Source organism: Pempheris klunzingeri, chromosome 21, assembly GCF_042242105.1.
Source record: "Pempheris klunzingeri isolate RE-2024b chromosome 21, fPemKlu1.hap1, whole genome shotgun sequence".
In the NCBI taxonomy this organism is placed as follows: domain Eukaryota; kingdom Metazoa; phylum Chordata; class Actinopteri; order Acropomatiformes; family Pempheridae; genus Pempheris; species Pempheris klunzingeri.
In genome coordinates, this window is record NC_092032.1 from 7,220,222 (window position 1) to 7,241,903 (window position 21,682).

The following is a 21,682-nucleotide window of genomic DNA, read 5'->3' on the forward strand; positions in this document are numbered from 1 at the left end:
CATGTTTTTATGCGTGTGTCCAGACCCCTTGGGGGCCTGTCCAGGCCACAGTGTTGAGCACTGAGCGCTGAGTCAGTGCATTACTGTCATGGCAGATGTATCCTCCGGCCTGTCCCCTGGCTCTCACTGCTAGCCCATAGAGATGCATTCAGCTGCAGCCAGCGGCACTTTGCGTGATGAGCCTGGGCAATGGCCTCAATAAGGACTGATGGCAGCATTTGGAGAGATAGAGTGAAGGAGGGGGTACAGGAAGGGAGAGAGGGAAGGAGAGAGAAAAAGTAGAGGAAGGATAACTGAAAGGCGGAGATAAAGATGTAAGGGTGCAGTGATGCTGAGGAGAGTAATAGTAGGGACAGATGGGAGTAATAGAGGGGCAATGTTAGTGTATACTGAGCCGTGTGTGCGCTCAAATGGGCAAACTGCTGGCCATTACTGATAAACAGTCATGTTCTGTGACTACACCCAGCACAGACACCTATCATTACGCTGGTGAATTTATTATGACACCGGGAAAAAAAAACTGAATCCATTTCACAGCCACATTGAATCAATGACTGGAGCCTCGTTGGCAGCAGAGTCCGTGGCACGTGTCAGCCAATGGCATGCTTTTAAAACCTTCGCTAAGGCCTGCTGCTGCTGATGGGAGGGGGGCCAAAGCAGGGGGTGCCATCTCATTAGCACTTCTGATCCATATTGCAGGAACTTATAAATAATTAGCAGTAGAACCAGGCATGCTGCCATCTCAAAAGTTAATCAACAAAGGGGTGGTTTAATTACGTGGAGTTCATGGACATGTCATAGGGTTCAGTCGACACATGTTGGGTAGCCAGATAATGTTTTACTACACAGCCCATCAGATGTTACTGCCACAGAAAAACAGCAGAATGACCTTGATGTGATTTGTTTCACCATATCACAACCTATAATCTTAATATTTGCATCTGAGAACTGTTCCTAATCCTGGTTTTCTATGGAGCCATAAAAAGGTCATTAATATTTTGCAGTTGCAAATTTTCAGTGGGGTTTCACAAAGTCTGACAGGTGGACACACAAATTTGTGTGTGTGGCTTCAACACAGAAGTTACAAATTACGCATTACAAGTTACAAGTATGACTTTTTACACCGTTTTTACACCTGAGCTGTCAGCACGTTGCCTAGTGACTTGTTCTCAGGATTGATTTCATTGGTCAACTCCATGACTGCATCACACAGCGCTCACATGAACTGATTTTACCGTGCTGTAACATTTCCATCTTCCATGTCTGCCAAAAGGACAAAGAAAACAAAAGTAAAATAGCCACGATGTATGAAATATGTATACAGACCGTTTGGGAATGCAAACCAATGAAGGCTTCACTGAACACATAATGCATGAGGACTGTTCGTAGGGCGACACCACTGTTCCACTACCGGCTAATCAATTAAACTGGCTGCATAAGGCGTGAGAGCAGTGGTGGAAATGCACCACAGAGATTCGCTCTACAAAGTAAGAACAGGCCAGTCTTCTATTTTTATATTTTACACAAGGTGTGTGTAGTCCTTTTACACACAAATGAGCCACAATGTGTTGTTTTCTTAAAACTTAACTACAGATACTCCAGCATTAAAGAGGAAATAACTTGATGAGTACCAGTTAACATCTTCATGTTAGCATGAGCTGGCACTGGCAGACAGTGAGGCTGAGGGGGGAGCCAAATCTATGTGGAGTGTTTTCACACACATTTACTGAAAGATGGGGCATAATTTGGCAATCTCAAAGTTTGGAGGTCTGTAGACACATCCGGGACACATTTATGATGAAGAGACATTAAAAAATGCTTTTGCATATTATGGGACCTTTAACATTAGATGGGTGTTTGCTGACCATTAACAGCTGTATCGGCATAAAGGGTTTTAAAGTGACATCAGATGCTTTTCCCCTGTCTAATCACTTTTGACTATGTAGAGAAGCTGGTCTGTAACCCACTCACTGCTATCTGATATGCATGTATCACGTCCGATGGCACTGACGAATCAACACGTCAGTGCTGACATTTAGATGACTCACATGACAGACGACTCTGATAAAAGTGCATCACCAGCCTTCTGTACTCTTTACCTGTTACACTGAAGTTACACTAACATGAAGTTTGAATTGGGCAGAATTGTGTGTGTGTGTGTGTGTATCTTATGAGACAAGAAATTACATCCACAGAGTGCTTAATATGAAATAGACACAAAAAACAATAACATTAATGTAGCATAAGATTGAAAATAAAACCAATAAAACAAAAGTGGAAACAGAATGCAAAGTGACGCACAGTGATGATAACAATAACACTAATAATAAGAAGAGGAAGGAGAAGACAGCGACAGCTCCGACGAAGGAGAAAAAAAACAAACCTGATAAGTAAATTAGACTGCCCAGTGGTAAACCACACTGAAACCAAATGAGACATTCAATCCTACAGTAACCCTGAGAAACAATCCACTTCCATCTTGATCTTGTGCATTTTGTTTGGAAATGAGTGCGTTATCCCCTGCACACTTGTCACACGAGTGTTTCCCGGACGCATTTAAGATGGATAATTTCTGGTGTAGCCATTTGCTTGAGAGTCCTCCTTCCATCAACAAAGAGAAAAACTTTCTGAATATTACTTAGGTCTGATAAGGAGTTCTTCCGCTTAGGGTCGATTCAGTCAAAAAGCTTCCTAATCAGTAGCTGATCGCCCGCCGACCTGCTGCACCCACTTCCATTGAGCTTGATTATCTCGGTGCTGATTTCCAGCAGCGTAGCAACACTGCATGACTTCTCCACAATAAGAGATCACTGCTGATGGCTTTGACTGCTAATTAAGATGGAAAGGAAGAAAGGAAGGAGAGAGGAATGACTTGCAGAATAACAAAACTGTGCAGTAAGACCAATTGAATACCAAATGTAGCCTTCTGTCTGTAGCCTTTATCACTAAAAAGCGTAATGAATTATGTTGTCATCTAAATTGCCTTAAAAACTGAGAAAATGTAAGACAATATGGAACCATCTTTGTTATTCTACAATAAAGTGCAGTACTGTTTACAGTCTGAAAGTCAGAGAAGAGGAGGAACAGGCTAGTGAGAGGTAAAATGTGACATAATTCCTCAGACGACGGGGGAAATATTGTGATGGCTGGATGACACTGCAAACTCTCATAAATAATGTGACAGTTGGTTAAATTTACTTCAATATTTGGGGTAAAAATGTGGCATGGCAAAACAGTGCCCCTTAATAAAACAAAAATGACTGACTGAATGTTGTTTGTGTGATATTTATTACTCTGTTTGCTTTTGGTTCAAAGGGTTTTACCAAACAAGGAAGATGTACTGCCTCTTGCTCAAAATCAGTTGGGACTGGCTCCAGCCCCCCTGCGACCCTGAAGGATAAGCGGTGTAGACAACAGATGGATGGATGGATGGATGATCACTGTTCAGGCAGCTGATGCTGGAGCTGTTGCAGGTGTTCGGCAACAGTTAGACTACTGGGCTGGCCTCCCATTATGACTGAAAGTTAACACTTCTTGACTGGTCACTCTCATTACTGACTCCTTACACTGTATGGCTGAGTCTGACATCATTCCCTAATTAGAGTATGATAATAGAGTATGAAATTCAGCCACTATATAGTTTCTTCAAAAGCCCTTAAAATGGAAAAAATAAAAAGTTTCCTTTACACCTCTAAAAGTTTCTTTGCTAACAATCCAGTAACTGAGTGAGTAAACTGACCTCATCTACCTAGCAAACTACACCCAGCAGAGCTCAGACGTCCGTCAGATGATCTCTGCTGTGCCTAACCAAAACCTTAACATAAACATATAACCACTGTAAGCCTAACAAGATGTCTATTTAACTTTTTTTCCTTTTAACTCATTTGATTTCAACCTTTGGTATCGTGCTTTAGCAGCTTAAGTGGATCAGAACATATTGGGGTTTAAATTAATCTGCAGACTCTCTCTACCAAACTTTCCTCTGATGAGTTTTTGAACCACAACAACGGCCAAAATGTGGTCTGCAACAGACTAGATAGAGCTTGTTTTTAATCAGCCAGTCCAGCATCCTTCGAGGTACACACGATTGTGCCGGAAATAATACACACTGATTGCATTGGATCTCGCTAATGCAAAACATGCATATGCCAAACACACTGTTGGCTTGTGTTTGTTGTGATCATTTAAATCCATATCATCATCTAGTGAGCATCATCTCTATAAACTTAGGCCACTGGGGAAACTGTGCCTGCTGTTTATGAGGAACGTGAATGACTGGAGGGCCACATGGCATCCGAACAACAAAGTTTCATTGTATGAAGCCACGTGTCGTCTCTCTTCAGTATTCAGCCCCCCCCCTCCTTTCTCCAATCCCACCTCCTTGCAAACAGACCCGTAGCCATTATGTTCGCATTAGCTCTTGCGAACGCTGCTGCTCCAAACATTATCACACCTAGTCGCTAATGATATGACTATGATTATCATTATGTGTTCTCGGTGCTGGGAATGCATACACCTCATTCCATTTCCTTCCCCACCGTGACACAAATCAAAAACTAGTTGCCCTGCCATCTCTGAATGCCTTCTCCGCTACCTCACCACGACATTAATATCAACTACCGATAGGAGCCGGCCGGGAAACTGTCAACCAGGGCCCTCTTCTAAACTGGAGTCAATTAGTGGGGGGGACGACCTCTTCAGATCTCCAATTATCATCCTCTCGCTAAAAACCCTCTGGTTGATGCTAGATAGCATCCGATCTGTGCTGCTGAGTAGAACTGATTCACATTTATGAAAAAGCACGAGTGTGTGTGTGTGTGTGCACATGCTGTAAAGCCCCTCAGTTGCTCAGTGGGGACTTAGATCCCAGCATACAAGCTGAGATAAAGCAGTTCGAAATCACAGATTGTTTTCCACCTGTTGCAATGTTTTTTTTGACAGTTTTCAATATTGCAAAGACAATGTAATTGCAAAGCGGTCTGCTCCTGCAGCCTGAATAATAGCATAGCAATATCAAACAGATGTTAGTGATTGGTCACTTGCCAAACGCAATTTTCTTACTGTTTTTTCGAATAGACACATGCAGAAAAATACTGAGACCAGAATGTCAATGAATTCTCTTCCCCTGTGAGAGCTGCAGCTGCTCTAATGGACGGATTTGCTTTATTGTGCTAACTGGTGTGTTAGCTGTATCCTTTGTATCCATATCTCAATGATCCTCCATGATCAATAATTGGGTCATGATCCTACACACAACTGACTTACTGCTCACCTTCCCCAAACCAAAAACACAAGAGCAAAAGTTAAATAGATCAAAACTGTGCGTTTACATTATGCTTTGACATAGGCTGCAAACATTAGCGTGTCCTGCTACCTATTCAAACTCACAAGAGGCCAATAATCAGGGATCCATTTGTTTATTATTATTGTAAGAATTTCAATAGGAAACCTGCATCCATTATCATTGTAAAGTGTGCCATATGACACCAGAGAGCTTGACAGGTGTATTAAGTGCGACAGGGCATGGCAAATGGTCAGTAGGGATTATCTAGAGAACTGTTTTTTCAAACTATAACCACCATCAGTCATTGTTAATCAATCACACTGATTGCCATTATCTCGCTTACATGACTATCAGCATAGTTAAAAACAGCCACTTTTGCCTGGAAATCCCCCTCTCAGCCCGTCCTCTCTCTCCTCCTCTATCCCTTCATAACCTCACATCTTGTTCTTTCCCTCTTTGATCTCACACTGACAGGTCTGTACTGCTGAGTGCTCCCTTATTTTGTTAGCAGTAATTGGAGAGGCATGATGTAAGTAAAATGCAGCTGGATTCGATTTGTAATACAAATGCAAATTTGATTTACTTAGGTACAGGGTGCACCTCTCGCTCTTGGCATCAAAGCTGTTTCTTTTTATTCTTTTCCAAATAGTCAATGAATACAAGCTTGACAGCTTGCTTTTTTTTTTTTTTAGAAAAGCAAAGCTAGTTCAGTAAGCCAAAGTTCACTAGTTCAACCCAATGATAACGCTAAACTTTATCAATGTGTCATGGCTTCTATGCAGTTAATTTTTTCTCAGATGATTCCTCGGGAAATTACACTCGCACATTAAATTGAGTTTTTATGCAATTTCACATGCAGTTTATGTTAAGTGGTTCTAGGTAGAAGTTTCACTTCTCCCTCTCTTTTCTTCAGCTCATTAAATCGTCCCTTAGACTTCGGGCTTTGCAATGAAGCACAAATTGCATGCTGTGGTCTGTGAACAACAAGGAAGACAGACATTAAAAAAAATCTCCCAAACCTGCCCTATCCCTCTCCGCATTCTCAATCTTCTCTTCACCTTCAGCTTTCTAATAACAGTCTTAAGTTGACATTCAGTTTTTCCCGGGGCCAAACACTTCGGCTGGTGCTGTCTGCTTCCTAATTGTAATAATAATTGTGGTTCCGCCTAATCTCAGTCGGGGCTGCGACCCTGGCCCGCTCTGAGCGGATTTGAGATAATGAAATAATTGCCCCAAATGCTTTTTTCCCAAGCAGTCGCTGAAACCTGAACCCTCAGACGAAGAGGCATCAACATTCATTCGGTCTCTATCGGCGGTATTTTCTACTTTAATTGAAATTTAGATTGTTGTTGACCCCCTGGGTGAGGTTTGGTGGACCAAGCCCAAGGAGAGGGAGGATAGTATGCAACTCTAATGGGGTGGGTTGGCAGGAGAATGCCATCTATCTATTACCGTGCGTGTGCATGCGTTTGTGTGAGCGTGTGTTCATGTTTTCATCAAAAGAGAAGGTCCAGATCATCTATCTTCCCCCGCACTGCTGCTATTTCTGCATATGCATGTGTTTGTGATGATTAGGGGCGAACAAACACACACACACACACACACACACACACACACATAAACAACATGTATTCCATTTGTCTCAGTAGCTGACTGGATATCACCATGCATCATTTATCATGCAGAAGGCTGGTTCAGGCTCTGATGCGAGTAAATCTGAAGATAATTTCTGAATGTCCTCCATGTCAGTGCAGCATGGCCTGTTTAGGATTGTGTGTGTTTATATATGCTTTTCCATTCTTGCTTAACAGGACCTGAGGGATATCAGTGGAGCTGTATGAACGAGCACCAACGGTTATCCTGCCATTAAACGATTCCTCCATCTGCCTCCATTTCATTTCAGCCTCTCTGTGTCCATTCTGTATATCTGCCACGCTAACTAATGAGTGGAAAAATGCCTGTGGCAATAAATGTGTAAAACTACTTACAGCTCACCATATGTCTCTTTAAGCAATCACTTTAAGCAGCTTAAACATTTCAAGTCAGTTATCAGAGCAGAAATGTTGGCTAAAGCTTTTATTGTTGGAGCACACTGTAATTTTTAGGAGTGCTTTAAGGATATTTACAGAGAAACAAATGAACTTATAGGCTAATAAACACACACACACATACATATATATATATATATATATATATATATATATAAATACACACACACACATACATTTCTGGATCTTTTCATCCTGGACAGTGGCTCTCACACTCACCTGTCATCTGCCTTCCTCGCTCCGCTTAGTGTACAGTCTCAGGGTGCTGGTCTTGGGATGAAACCCTCCGTGCATTGTGAGGAGCTTCCTTGTCTTGATATCAGTGGCCTCTACAGTCCGCATCATGAAGGAGACCCCAGAAGGGCCCAATTCCATCCAACTACGGGCCAATTACCTGCCTCTGTAACACATGGAAGCTCCTGTCAGGCATCATAGCATCAAGGAATTGGTAGCAATACCAGAGCAGCGAGGCACCAGCTACTGGTCAACAGAGCAGTCGCCCAAGACTGCAGGACCAGGAAGACCAAATTGTGTGCCGCCTGGATTGACTACAAGAAGGCCTGCGACTCAATGCCACACACGTGGATACTGGAATGCTTGGAAATGTGCAACATCATCATCAAAATCCTAAGAGCCTACATCAAGGACTCAATGGAGCTGTGAAAAACAACTCTGGAGGCCAAGTGTATCCCCAGTGCTGTTCTGCATCGGCCTGAACCCCCTCAGCCAGACCCTCTTAAAGAATGGCTACAGATACCATGATGTAGAAGTGCTTTGAGTAGTTGAAATGACTAGAAAGGTGCTATACACATACAGACCATTTACCATATACATTAGACTCTGCATGTAATTGATTCAATCACTGGCCTAAGCCCAGCCCACAAATACAAATGCAATAGTTGAATGTCTACAGTTCTAAACACTTTTCAGTGTCTGGCTGGACAATACTCTGCCTCTCACCCAACATCAGCTGGGGCTGGATAAGGTTAGGGTTGGCTGCAGTGCAGCAAAAATGATTAAACCCATTAACATGCTATAAGATAAAGCCGTCATTTTTAACAACATTGAGGTACAACAAGCATGGTTTAAGAAGAGGAAAACATTTCCAAAAGATGTAAAAACAAATAAATCACAATTCTGGGGTAACCCATCATTACTTTGGGATTTGTGACGACAGGGAAGAGAGCTTACAAAATGCTACACAATACTTCACACATATTTTGCTAATCCATTTCTGGCACCGCTCTTCTACCACACTCAGTTAAATACGAAGGAACACATTTTCAGCTTACTGCCCCATTACTGTACAACAGTGCATCATTCCTGGGAAACACCAGGCTCACATTATAGTTGGTTACACTGCATGCAGCTCGGATATCGCTGAGGGGAATCACTGAAACATAAAGCCGATAAGAGGATTCCTCAGGACGGGGCCCATTATGGGACGACATGTATAACGGGGAAACTACTCCAACAGTTGGGGATGGATCGATATTTCTAGAGAAATGAGTAAATGAGATGTCTTCCTCTTGCTCTCTCTCACTGATACACACACAGATGCACAATGGTACAGGCCCATTGTACCAGAATTGTAGCTGTAAAAGCCACGACATAAAAGCATGAATAATAGTTGTTATGAGTCCACTTCAGGGCCACAGTGACCACAACCTCAAGTATCAGTGAGTCTGAATTATTCAGGCCATAAGGCGATGGGACTGTGAGAGTGAACATGCTGTTCACGGATAATAAAAGTGACATATTTATTCTAGGATTCATATAACAATATAATTTCAGGAAGTAGATTAACCACATGCACATTTCTTTCAAAACGTCCATATAGTTATTTATGGATGCAGGGGAGTGTTTATGCTGAAAGAAGTGGGGACATGACCAGTGTAATTACAGTGAATCAGAGGGGAGAAATAAAGTTCACTGTTATGTGAAACAGCTCTGGTTCAATGCGGGAGATGAACATGTTTAATATTTGCCCATTCAGGACAGCTTTTCCAGTACGTTTCAGCGCAGCATCTTAACAAAGTATTACCGGAGAGCCATTTGAAGTGTCTGAAATAAAAGGACAAAGACAAAGCGTTTTTCTCAGACTCCACAAAAACCGCCTTCGTCTGATGAGTTCTGTGCTGAATGGCATTTGGATCCTGTTTTTTTTCCACTATTCATCACACTAATTAAACTGACTGGGGAACAAAAGCCAACTTAGCCCATCCAGTTTCCTTAATTGCTTTTGACGCAATGCACAGATCATCAAAGATAAGATCCATAGTCAGTGTTAGAATTAGTACAATTTTTAATTAGCCTCTTTTACAGAAGTAATTTTCATGGCAGCAATAAGAGAGAGAGACAGAAACGTTTTGTGACCACTGAGAGCACTCAAGTGAAGGAATGACCTGATTCAGATAAAAGCAATTTCTTTATGACATCGCTCGACAATACTGCAACAGGAAGTAGTGGAGCTAAAGCAAATATAGATGCTCCGTTATCACGATTATAAATTGTGGCCATTGTGCAGGCTAAATGACCCTGCAACAGGCCATAGCATGATTTGGCCTCAGTATGGTCGAGTTCTGCTGAGTCCACCGACTGCAAGAGCAGAAAAACATGAGAATGAGCTCAGCTGTACGATCACACAAACACAGTTAGAGCGTTGCCTGGAGAGGAAACGTGCACAAGCTGAAAATATTTGTTGCTTAATAGATTAGTTGATTGACAAAACATTAATCTGCAACTATAATAAATATATAATATTATAATAAATTGATTGGTTCCAGTCACACTAATGTGAAATTTGCTGCTTTTCTTTGTTTATTATCATTTTAAACTGGATATTTTTGCATTTTGAGTTGTTGTTTAGACAAACCAAGACATCATCTTGGGCTTTAGGGAACTGTGCTTGGTGTTTTATAGATCAGTTAATTTCTTAATTAATAAAAAACATCATCAGATCAGTCAATAATGAAATTAATTGTTGAAGCCCTACTTGGTTCTCAGCCGTGCAGTGGTACTGTAGCATTATCTGTGCTTACATTGCTCCTGTTTTGGTGTTTTCACATCATTATCACTCTTGTCAGCCTTCTCTAACAAAGTCCCAATACACGGGGTCACTTCAAAAGCGCAATCAAGCTGAAGGCATTTAGTTTGAAGCTGACATTTTGGGGTTTGCTGCCATCTGATTTGTCATAAAAAAAAAAAACCTGCTGCTTTGACCAGAACATCTCAACATGAATTTCATCTTGAAAACTGTCTTTTAATACACTGTTTGTAATCCACTTTCTTGACATCGCTGCAGCCTTAATTCCCAAGCACACGAGAAATGAGGAAATGAGGCAGTTGGATAATCATCTCACAAATTTGGGAGGTCAAAGTGTCTGTGTGCAGTGGGATTAGAGGAGAGATTAAATCAGGGCAGAATCTGAGATGCCTTCAATTATCAAAGAAGGAGTTAGGTCTGAGGCTTTAGCTCGCAGTCCAGTTCATGGAGCTGAGTGTGTGCTCGGAGAAATGCCTCTTACTTATGGAGGAACACTCGTCTCCCAGCTTTAACTGCACAGAGCATTTCAGATTGAGTGCAAATTTATGTTTCATATTTGGAATGAGCTATGCCCGAGAATTTTAATCCCAACGTTTCAGCTGCATTCCTGAGAGGTTTGGAAATGAGATTCTGCTGTCCTGTATAATCCACTTCTATAATGACTTCCCTGTAAAAGGGATAGATAGTCTGAGCCCACAGGGGTTTGTTAAGTAACTGTCAGAGAAGCCCGGCTACTCGCCACTAACACAGCCGCTTACTATAAATACACAATGTCTGCTGAGCAGCACGTCTCCGCAGTGCTGGTTCCTACTGTAAGTGACATCTTTCTGTGCTCTCACCGTACAGGTGACAACACAGCCAGTCGCAGCCAGTTTTACAGCAGAGCCTCAGAGAAAGACTTTTTCCTTATACTTCAATGTCTCCCGCACAACAGACCATCTGCAGTGCACTTCCAACGGTTTATCATGCCTGCCAGCCTGCCACTGAGTCATTAATAATGAAAATTCTATTATGAAGTCTTAAATTGATTCATAAAGCCGAGCACAAGGAGTGCACAAGTGTGGAGTTTTTTGCAGCCGGGATGTTACCATCGATAACGTCACGTCGAGTTCATTCTAACAAGATGCTATAATGAGCTTTAACGAGGGCCATCACGGTGAGGCTCCCCCTTAACTACCCTCATGTTCCATACGTATTTTATCCAGAGCTGATTTACAGCAGGTGGCTCATTATAGACAGCACAGTCTCCAGGCTACTGGCCCACACAACAAATCAGGTCTACAGAGCAACACGCGAGTTACAATGTGAGCAGAAAATTACTTCAGAATCCGTCTGGGGTAAACTCTCCAACTGCAAGACAATTTGTGATTAAAATAATAAAGCTGTTTCTCCTGTTGAAATTAAACGCAATCTGATTAACAGGACGTCATTGAGAAGCCCACCATCAGCTGCCAGAGATAAATGGTTATAAAGTGACAGTACGCTTCCAGGGCGGGAAAAGAGGGAGAAGGACGGAGAAGCTAAATGAATTAGTCATTTTTGTATAAACACAGCATTGCTGACTGAAGTAAAATGACAATTCTTTCATCTAAAGATCGCCAGAGAAAAAATAATTGCACAAGGAACTGTTGAAAAAAGACAGTTCTTGTCATTTTCTTTTCTTTTTGTTGACTAAACTTAATTTAGCTGCATTTTTGATAAACTGAGCATTTCTGTCTTCACAGAATTGTGGAGAGAGGTATCAATAAGTGGGATGATGAGTATGTATCAATACATCCCTAAATAAATCCCTAAAATACCAGCTAGGTATCATATTATGTGGGGATGATTGTACCTCCTAGTGAACTGAGATGAGTAAACCTAAACCTTTTGATCCATCAGATAAGCAGCAGCAGGCTTAAAAACACAGATAATAAGTCATTTACACTTGCAGGAAATTAGAGATTCCTTAAATATGAAGAATCAAGATGACACATGAACCTACAGCTTTGAGCTGGAATATTCTCTGAAGTTTAGCTGAATATGATGAGGAGAACATGTGGTTATTGACTTCCCACTATTACACGGAAACAATATGCAAAACAATGTGTTTACATTCCTGTAGCCAATTCACTGCATGCTCCCTGTGCAGCCACACAGCTAACTAACCTCTGATCACACTCTACTGCGCATGTCCACCACAGCCTGCAGCACAGAGGCTAATACAGCGTGTGGCTACAGGCAGCTAGCACAGCAGGACAGCAGACAGTAAGAAGGACAACAGTAACAGGTTCATGTTTTTAAACACACGAGAATTTAAAAACAGTGAACACATGAGCCGATAAGTTAGCAGAAGCAGCGCGTGCCCTTACTTAGCTTGTTGCAGAGTCCCTGTGGTCCTTAGTAGTTGTTTAAAGTCCACCAACAAGTATTTGTGGCTAACAGCCTCATGAATAACGTCCATGGGGGAAAAAAAAAACCCATAATGTCCGCAACAAAACCCTCCTGAGGCGACAATTACCGGAGTGTTAGCAAGCAGCACAGTTAGCATGGAGCGGCGACACACCTGCGCCATTACACGGGGTGCGTTTCATAATTACACCCTGATGTCCCTCAAGGTCAGGTGTGAGGGTGGAGCCTCACCTCAGCAGTTTTTAAATTTAAAAAAATTCATCTAAATTACATTTTCATTTATCTAATGTAGGAGTTTATTTGTTGTTATTTTAGGTTGTTGTTATTTTATGTTCCATATGTAAAGCACTTTCGGTGTAGGAAACGTACTGGCTACAGTATAGGCCTATAGGCCTACCACAGGACAGAGTATTAAAACTACATATACCCGTTTATTCTAATACAATTTTGTACTCCATTTTATTTTTTATTTTTCCAACCACTGCCCTCTGGATACATTCAGTACTATCTTATCTAGTGCTAACTTATACTTCCACCATCATCACTACATTTCACCAGGAATTAATATATAGATTTTTTAATGCAGCCAATAATCATAATAGACATTATTCTGACAATGGGCCTTTCTGTGTAATGGCTACTTTTACTTCTGGTACTTAAAATATATTTTAGTGCTCATTCTTTTTCTACTTTTACTCACATAACATTTATAATGCATGCCTTTTATTTGTAACCGAGTATTTCTACACTGTGGTATTGCTACTTAAGTAAAAGGGGTCAGAATATATATGTAAAATGTCCTTTCATCTTAAAACAGTTGGCCATATATGTTGTTTTCCCAGTTCCACACACCCTGCAGCCCTCCAAGTGTTCATGTCAACGTTGATAATACATATGATCTGCTGTCTGTAAGCTGACCTGATTTAGACTCTATGGACCAACTAAGTATCTTACATATACAGCCTTAAGGCCATGAGTAAGTAGTGTGTGTGTGTGTGTGTGTGTCCTAGCAACTGAAGGCTGCACATACACACACAAACGGTGAAAGCACATCCATGCGCAGACGTGACACAGATAGACACCTGCCATATACTCACAGAAACATATTTCAGGTTATTCGGGCCACTGACCATACATCCTGTACGTGGCTCTGCCCTTCATTGCCATTAGTCCCTTTGTGATCAAACAGCACAGCATACATAACATGCACTTTGTGTTACAAGGCCACAGCCCACATGTCCTCTGTAAAGAGCCATTTACACCAGGCTGTCCGCCTCACGGAGCTCCTTGTCTTTCCCACAGTCATTTGTCTCATACAGCCGTCATGGTCCTTAAACCCTCGCTTCTTTTCTTTGACATATTCCTCAGAGACCTGATCCGACAGTGTACTTATGAGAGTACAATGTACATGTCTAGGAGTGAGGCTGGTAAAGTCCCATAGATTTTATCCTAATTGCCTGAGATTTGAGTACAACTCTGCTGAGCACAGGAAAGAAAATTGTCTCTGGAGGCAAACAGGGGTCCATCATGGCCTTAGTACCAAAATAAAGTGCAGAGCAGGGCCGTCATATTATCTTCATTCACATCGGGGCCTGAGACAAAGCGAGGGAAAGCAAACAAGATGGACTGCCAGCGGGGTAGCCACGCTGTCCAGCCTCTCCGGACTGTTTGAAATGCGTAACACTTCCTGAGCTCGAGTCTCCACTCACTGAAAATAATCACCAAAGGGAGAGAAAAAAAGGGGAAATGTCTGGGGTGTGTTGATTTAGCGGATTTGTCGCTGAGGTCCTCAGAAATGGTCATGTTCAACATGAAGAGATTGTGTCCCATATCTCCTGCTGATAAAACGTTATCACTGTCAGAGGAAGCGGCGAAATCAGCACAGTAAAAAATAAACAGATATTTTTGCTCTTCTGGTGTTCTCACGCTCATGTATCCACTTCTGTATAGGTCAAGGTGCACATTCTTAGCAGCTGACACCATGGGGTAACTTCTATAAAGGGTCACTTCACCAATTTTACGCATCGAGTTCAGTCAGCTCTTTATGACCTGCGCTAGCCGTACAGTGGTCGTATAATGGCTCTCCAAAGTCATCAGGGTTATTGCTGTTTGAAAGGGGAGAGGAAGTCCAACGAAAGACACCACTGAGTTGCATTATGGGAAATGTAGGATCCAGCATTTTTGTCTCTTATTAGGGATTAAAAATCCACTCGATTTGACTGTTGAATCAGCACACATCACATATATAATTATTTTGTTGTACTATGTGGTGAGGTTTAGGAAAAGGTGACTGTTTTGGTTAAAATAGTAACGTTAGTAACAGGAATGTTGCTTATGTAACTTTTAATGTTAGTTATGTCACATACATAATGTAACTTCACTATTGTAACAAACCCAAAATATCATCTTTTCCTAAACCTAATAACATAGTTTTGGTGCCTAAATACGACTGTTTCACAACATTAACCACGTGTTTATTATTGCTACCATGATAGCGAAGGTCTGCTGCGCCTAGTAAACCCCGCCTGAAGCATTCTAATGGTCATGATAACACCTTATAAGGCCATTTAATGAGCTGATATCAGCCAGATCGGGTGAACAATTAGGACAACTCAGCCTCTGCTACTTCAGTAATGATCATTCTTTTTTTGTGTGTATGTGTAATTTGAAAGCCCTGAAGCTGCAGACTGATGCTCCAAATAAACTTTTCTGACTTACATTACATGAAACAGCTTCACATCTGACCAAAAACTGATGTAAACACATAATCACATAGGGAGTGGGAGGGCATGCTGGTGGTTAATGTTCGGCACAGTGAACACCAAACCTGAATGTTAAGTGTGTCTGATTTCCACAAATGTTTCTTCAAAGAGCCATTCAGGCAAACAACTGCAAAGGAGAAAATCTCTATTTAGCTGTACATTTGTGAGTGAGAAGAAATGCATAATGAACAGAAGGACTCAGGTGCACTTTCTTCACGGTTCCGTGTTCAGTTGTGGCAGCGTGTCAGCCACAGGCCCTCCAGGTGGTCTGTCTGCTATGAATGTGCAATGAAAACTGCCAAAAATGCAGACAGAAACGCCACGTTTTCAAAATAAAATGTGCATCCAAAGAGGCATTTGATGTCCAAGTACGCTTCCTCAATGCCTGAATTTTGGAATTCTAATTCAGATTGAGAGATTTCGTATTTTGTTCCAGCTTGTTTAAAAGAGAAGAGCCAACAGGTTTTGGTCTTACAGGTAGTAGTGTTTTTCTGCATTGCACTGCACAAGCTGATTTAAAAAATATCACAGAGGCTGGAGGAGGAAAGAAAGAAAACTGCACCAAGAAAATGAAACAGACCTACATTTCTGCCACTGTATTGCAGCAGTAAAAAGGCAGCATTCCCTTACAGGTTTGGAAAATAACAGTAGGGTGTCTTTTCTGTTTGCAGGTGTTTGATGGTTGATGCATAGTAATGGCCTCTTTCGCCTCTCCATTTTCAAATCTCATACATCTCTCTGAAAGGTGGATATCAATCAAAGAGAAAGCTCTCTCACTCCCCCTCTGGAATCTGGCTGCTAAAAAATGAAAACAGTTCATAATGTCTGGGTCAAGAAGCCGGCACAAAAACTATCGGGGGGGGGGGAGAGGACAATGGTGGCGATGCAGAGAGTGAGATATAAAAGTTTTCAACCAAATCGCAGTTGAATCTCACTTCTTTGAGTGAGCATGGTATGGAGGAAGTTTTCAAGCCCAATCCGTCTTAATCTACAAGGAGACAGGTATCGACTGATCCTGCAAAGACCGAGAAACACAAATGAGAAAAGAGCCTCCAGATAAACAAAGACATTTCAACAAAGGCTATTCCTCCACAATCAAAACATATCATTTATAGTCAACCATGCCGCTCTCCAGAGCTCATAACTGCTTCTTATGAGACAGACAGAGAAGGGGGCTTTGCATTCTGCAGGTGACCAGTCAATGGTGTGATTAATGGAGCTAATTTTACCTGGACACTGCGGATCATTACTTCCTGCTCTCCATCTCCTCCCTCCTCCTGTCTATATGGGGCCCGGTGTGGATAATGTGTTTGCTTCACTAATGAGAGTCCCGCAGAGAGACAGAGGACAGTGGAGGGTAAAGCCACGGACGACGAGTCATCTGGGACTGCAGCCCGGCCCGCAGAGATGTTATCTGCAGCAGCCGCTGAAAGCACACGTAGTCGTGACCTTTCCACAGTGTCCACCGCTGACAATGTGTTGACTTGAAATGTTACCCTGCATACCTGTCTAATAACAATATTTAATTAAAGCTGCAAGCAGCGTTGCAGGGCCCTCGCACCTTTGTGCATGTCGGGGTGTGCGGCGGCTTCGTCCTGTTGCTGGACACCGACTGTTCCATGCGGCTCAGAATTTGTATGTATTTTGGACAGTGCACCAAGGAGTTACATGTCACTTCCTGTGTCCCCTATGTGGCGCTAGAGAACAGCCACTAATTGCATCTTAAATTTCAGCATATGAAGTGTTGACTACACCGTGAAAATTTCATGCAAATCAAATGATGATTGGCACAAAAGTCTTACTTCCTGTTGTCACTAGGTGGTGCAATGACTGTGGTCGCTAATTGTCATGTAGATGTCTTCAGGCCGGGAGTCTTATTAATCATGACAAGTTTGGAACAGATTGGATAATGTACACTGAAGATACAACAATTTCCTGTTTCATGGTGAACACAGCGTCACCACGGTGACAGTGTTTGACGAAACCTCAAAAGCTTCATAAGTGAGCATCATCCACGTCTTGGGAGTGTTTGGACCGAATTTGAGGTGGCTGTGGTTAACCTGCTGAGAGAGAGAGACATCTGAGAATAAAACATGCACTTCCTCCCGCCACTAGGTGGCGCTATGACTATGCTTCCAAATTGGCACGTACGTGTCATAAAATATGTAATTTTTTACCACGACTGATGCGTGTGCAAAGTTTCATGAGTTTTCGTGCATGTTTAGGGCCTCAAACTTGCAATTTATTTTGGATGCATTTCCTTACAGTTCAATAGGGTCCTCACACCGCTAGGTGCTCGGGCCCTAATTACGGCTGGCATTCTGTGGAGAGTGTTAGGGATGCAAAAAATCAGTGGACGTAATGAGCAGCTTCACCCCAGACACATTATGCTGGCCTTAAAATATGAATATGGATTTAACTTAAGAACCACTGAATGCTGGTTTTTGTGCATGTGTTCTTTCTGTGTCTTTTTGCAAGGCTCGACATAAATGTGACGATAATGGTGGCAGATGTACCATTTACCATTACATGCCTAGAAAATAGCACTAGGTTATAGGATAGGGTACTGCGATAGGTGGTAAGCTAGTTAGCTGGACATACTAACGTTTGCAGCTTATGTGAGAGCAGACAAACACGTTCATATCCAGTCCTTACACTGTTGTAAGAAAAAACACTGCAAAGCACAGCAGAAATTCTGAGACACAACCTCTGTATTGTGTTGGGAAAAAAATTACTCATGAAGTATCGCATGTTTCTCTGTGGGTTGAGGAAAATGCTTAGACCTTTTGGGCTCCTAAAGCCCTTTGAAAACCACAAACTGCATTGTGCTTAAGATAAGGTCAACATAAGATCGCGGTTGGTTTCCCTGAGCCAACACTGTAGACATTATCATGCAACAGCAACAATACGTGAAGCACCTTTTGTTGACCTTAACCTTGAGCTCAGTTTCAGAGCAGGAGGGGGTCCTATGTGTGATCTCTGTGAATTTAGGTTGCGTGAATGCAAAGGCCACTATAGTTTGAAACACGACTGAAAACAAAGAACCTCCTGGGGGCAGTTTTCTCAGGACAACCCCTACAAAATATGAACTTGTGACCCGTGCAGGAGGAGAGAAAAAATAGGCCCACAGGCTCCTGTACAATAGATGTGTAGGGCTGACAATGTGAGTCAGCTGAGCTCTATGACTCCATTCACTATCAGACTACCAGAGTGTGTCCCTTCATGAAGAGCATAGTTCTATTTTTCTTTCCACCTAAGTCTTTAAAGGGTCAGTTCACTAAAATAATACCTGTTTAGTGTATTTAAAGTATGTTAAAGTAGTTCATGTTCATGTGAGGTATCCATCTCAGATCCCAGCTGCCACATCAGTACAATGTCCTGCTCATGGATGTATGAAGAGGACCAGACACAGTGTTGGAGCATGGACTGTATAAAAGAAGTGGACGTAGCCACCGTGATGTCACTCAGTGGTTTGTGCACTGCAGTTTTGAAGTCTGAAGTTTAGCTTTTTCAAAACTGCCATAATCCAGATTATGTGATTAGTTTGCCAAAGGCACGAGACCCACCTCTGATTGGTTAGTCACAAGCTAGTCCCATCTGAAAGTATAGCCTGTTTAATGGCTTTTTACTCTATGTGGGACCATAACTTAAGAAATTAACACCATGCTGTACTGCCTTGAGACCACAGACTCATTAGCAAAATGTTTACTGTGGTAATAAATCAAGTGAGAAGTAGGGTCATTTTCTCATAGACTTCCATACAATCTGAATTCTTTTGGAACCAGTGGAGTCGCCCCCTGCTGGTCATTAGAAAGAATGCAGGTTGAAGACACGTCCACACTGACCTGATAGTTTTACACAGTCCATGGACTGGAGGTGAAGCCCTCTTCATCCCTATGAAAGTGGCTCATGAAGCCAAAAAAGGTTGATTTCCCAGGTATAACATTTTCCCAACATGGACGTCCATGCTTTTTGGGGCCCATAGAGCATGCGCACTAGTGTCTGGGGCTGGCTGAGCCATTGTTGTAATTACACAGTTTAGCCACTATTTGAAATTGGCTTCAAAGCCCGGCGCACTCAGTGGGGTCTTGGTCCTGCTCGGCTGAGAATAGTTTCCCGTTGAACTACTTTACTTTCTACTGAAGAATTAATGCAAAACTATCTGCATGGCCAGATAGCACTTGGGGTAAATAAGAACATAAGCATTCTGTCAAACTCTGGGTGAACTGACCCTTTAAGTCGATTTACATGGGAGGCAGCATTTGTTTACCTAATACACTGCCAGAAGAATGAAGAGGGACCAATATGAGTCATCCATGGATGATAAAGAGAACTGGATACAGTGTCAGAGGCGGAGCCCAGTTCAAACTGTGACTTCCTGGGTACAAAGTTACCCAGATCCTCTGCACGCAGACATCCATGCTTCCACATGCCAGCCCACAGAGCATGCACACCAGCATCTCAGACAGGCAGAGCTGGTTAACTTTTGGTTAGCCCTCTGCTAAAATTATTTAATCATGACGCTCCTCTAAACTTATTATTATGTTTGTCACTAGTTGCAGTGCTGTTAGAGGTAAGAGGCATGTGTTTGCAGAGGTTTGGGGTAATAATGGAGCTATTCTTGGAGAAATCAGTATCAGCATTTAATTGATGAGCAGATGGTCCTAATGTTTCCTAGCCTGAGTCGATATTACCTTAATCTACATAGTAAGATAATGCCTGCCGCTCCAACCTCATCAGCCTAATTGTAGGCTGTGCCGTCTTGTGCCCTCAGCACATTAAACCAAATGCTTACTAGGAGGGATTGCAAATGGGCGCGACAGGGAGCGAGCAAAAGTACACAGAAGAACTATTTCTTTATTCCATTTAGATCTGTTTTATATTAACCCTCTTGTACTTTGCATCTCAATCCATCAGCCCCATACCACTGAAGTTAATGATGTGAACACAGCACACAGAACAGCAGCGCCAGAGACAGCTGGAGAATCAGAAACTAGAAGGCTCTCAGTCAAAACATGGTGGGAAATCTAAACAAAATGTCCGCAATTAGGAGAAAAAAAGAATCTAATACTGTTACAACAGTACAGAAAGACTTTCAACAAAAGCATAATGTGTCTCATTTGAGTGTCTGGAATGTACAATATGCCCTGGGTATGTTTTCATATGCATGTAGGTGTTATTCTAAGCAGATCTCAGTGAGAAGGTGCACGGCCGAAAAACCCATTTGGAGCCAATGATGGAAATGATAGAAATTGGAAACAGATTACGAGCTCGTCTGGTCCGAGCAGCTCGTTCAAAGCCAGCAGACACAGAAATGGGTATTTCTTTGTAGATGTAGAGCCTGGCGTATTGCAGCAGAGAGATGTCATTGATTTGTTCATTCAATATCATTCTACGTGGTGCTGTGTTAGAAACGTTAGTGTTTCATCCTCTGTTGGAATCCTCCGGTCCTTATACAGGTGGTTTATTGCCGCGGAAATATGAAGATGGTCTATTCTGTGACACGAGGAGAAAGGCTCTCTGCATTTGAATGGACCTGAGGGAGATTGGAGGATGGCTTTCATCTGTCACACTCAACATAGTCACAGCAACTATCCTGCTTCTCTACAAAAAGGAAAAAAAAGACAAAAATCGTGGCACTGCTCTGTTCACCTCTTTGAAGGAGCGATAGGGGATCTCTGAATGGATGTGGGAGGACTGACATTAAAGGCTGACATATGATCAAACTGAATAATAAAAAAAAAAAATGTAAAGTTGACAGAAAATACATTTTTAGATCCCAGGTATGGCTGTTTGATATTCAAATACCTGCAGAGATAAGTTTAAGAAGAGTGTATCAAAAATTCCTTGAACTTTTCCGTGTCAAACTGTCAAGTCACAGCTGAGTGAGCTTGGCTGTGTTCCTCCAGGGAATGGTGATTGGGTCAGGACCAAGCATGCACGAAGACGGGCGTGAACAAAACAAGGATGCATGGGGACACCTTTTCAAATGTATTTATTGATCGACAGAGCGGAGCTCCAAAGAGAGACTACAACAGAAGAATGATGCAAAGACACAGTCAGTGGAAAAATGGTGTGAACAGAACTGACATTTGTTGTAAATGGGCGTCCCCAAACATAATGACATGACTGGACAGGTCAACTGACCGTT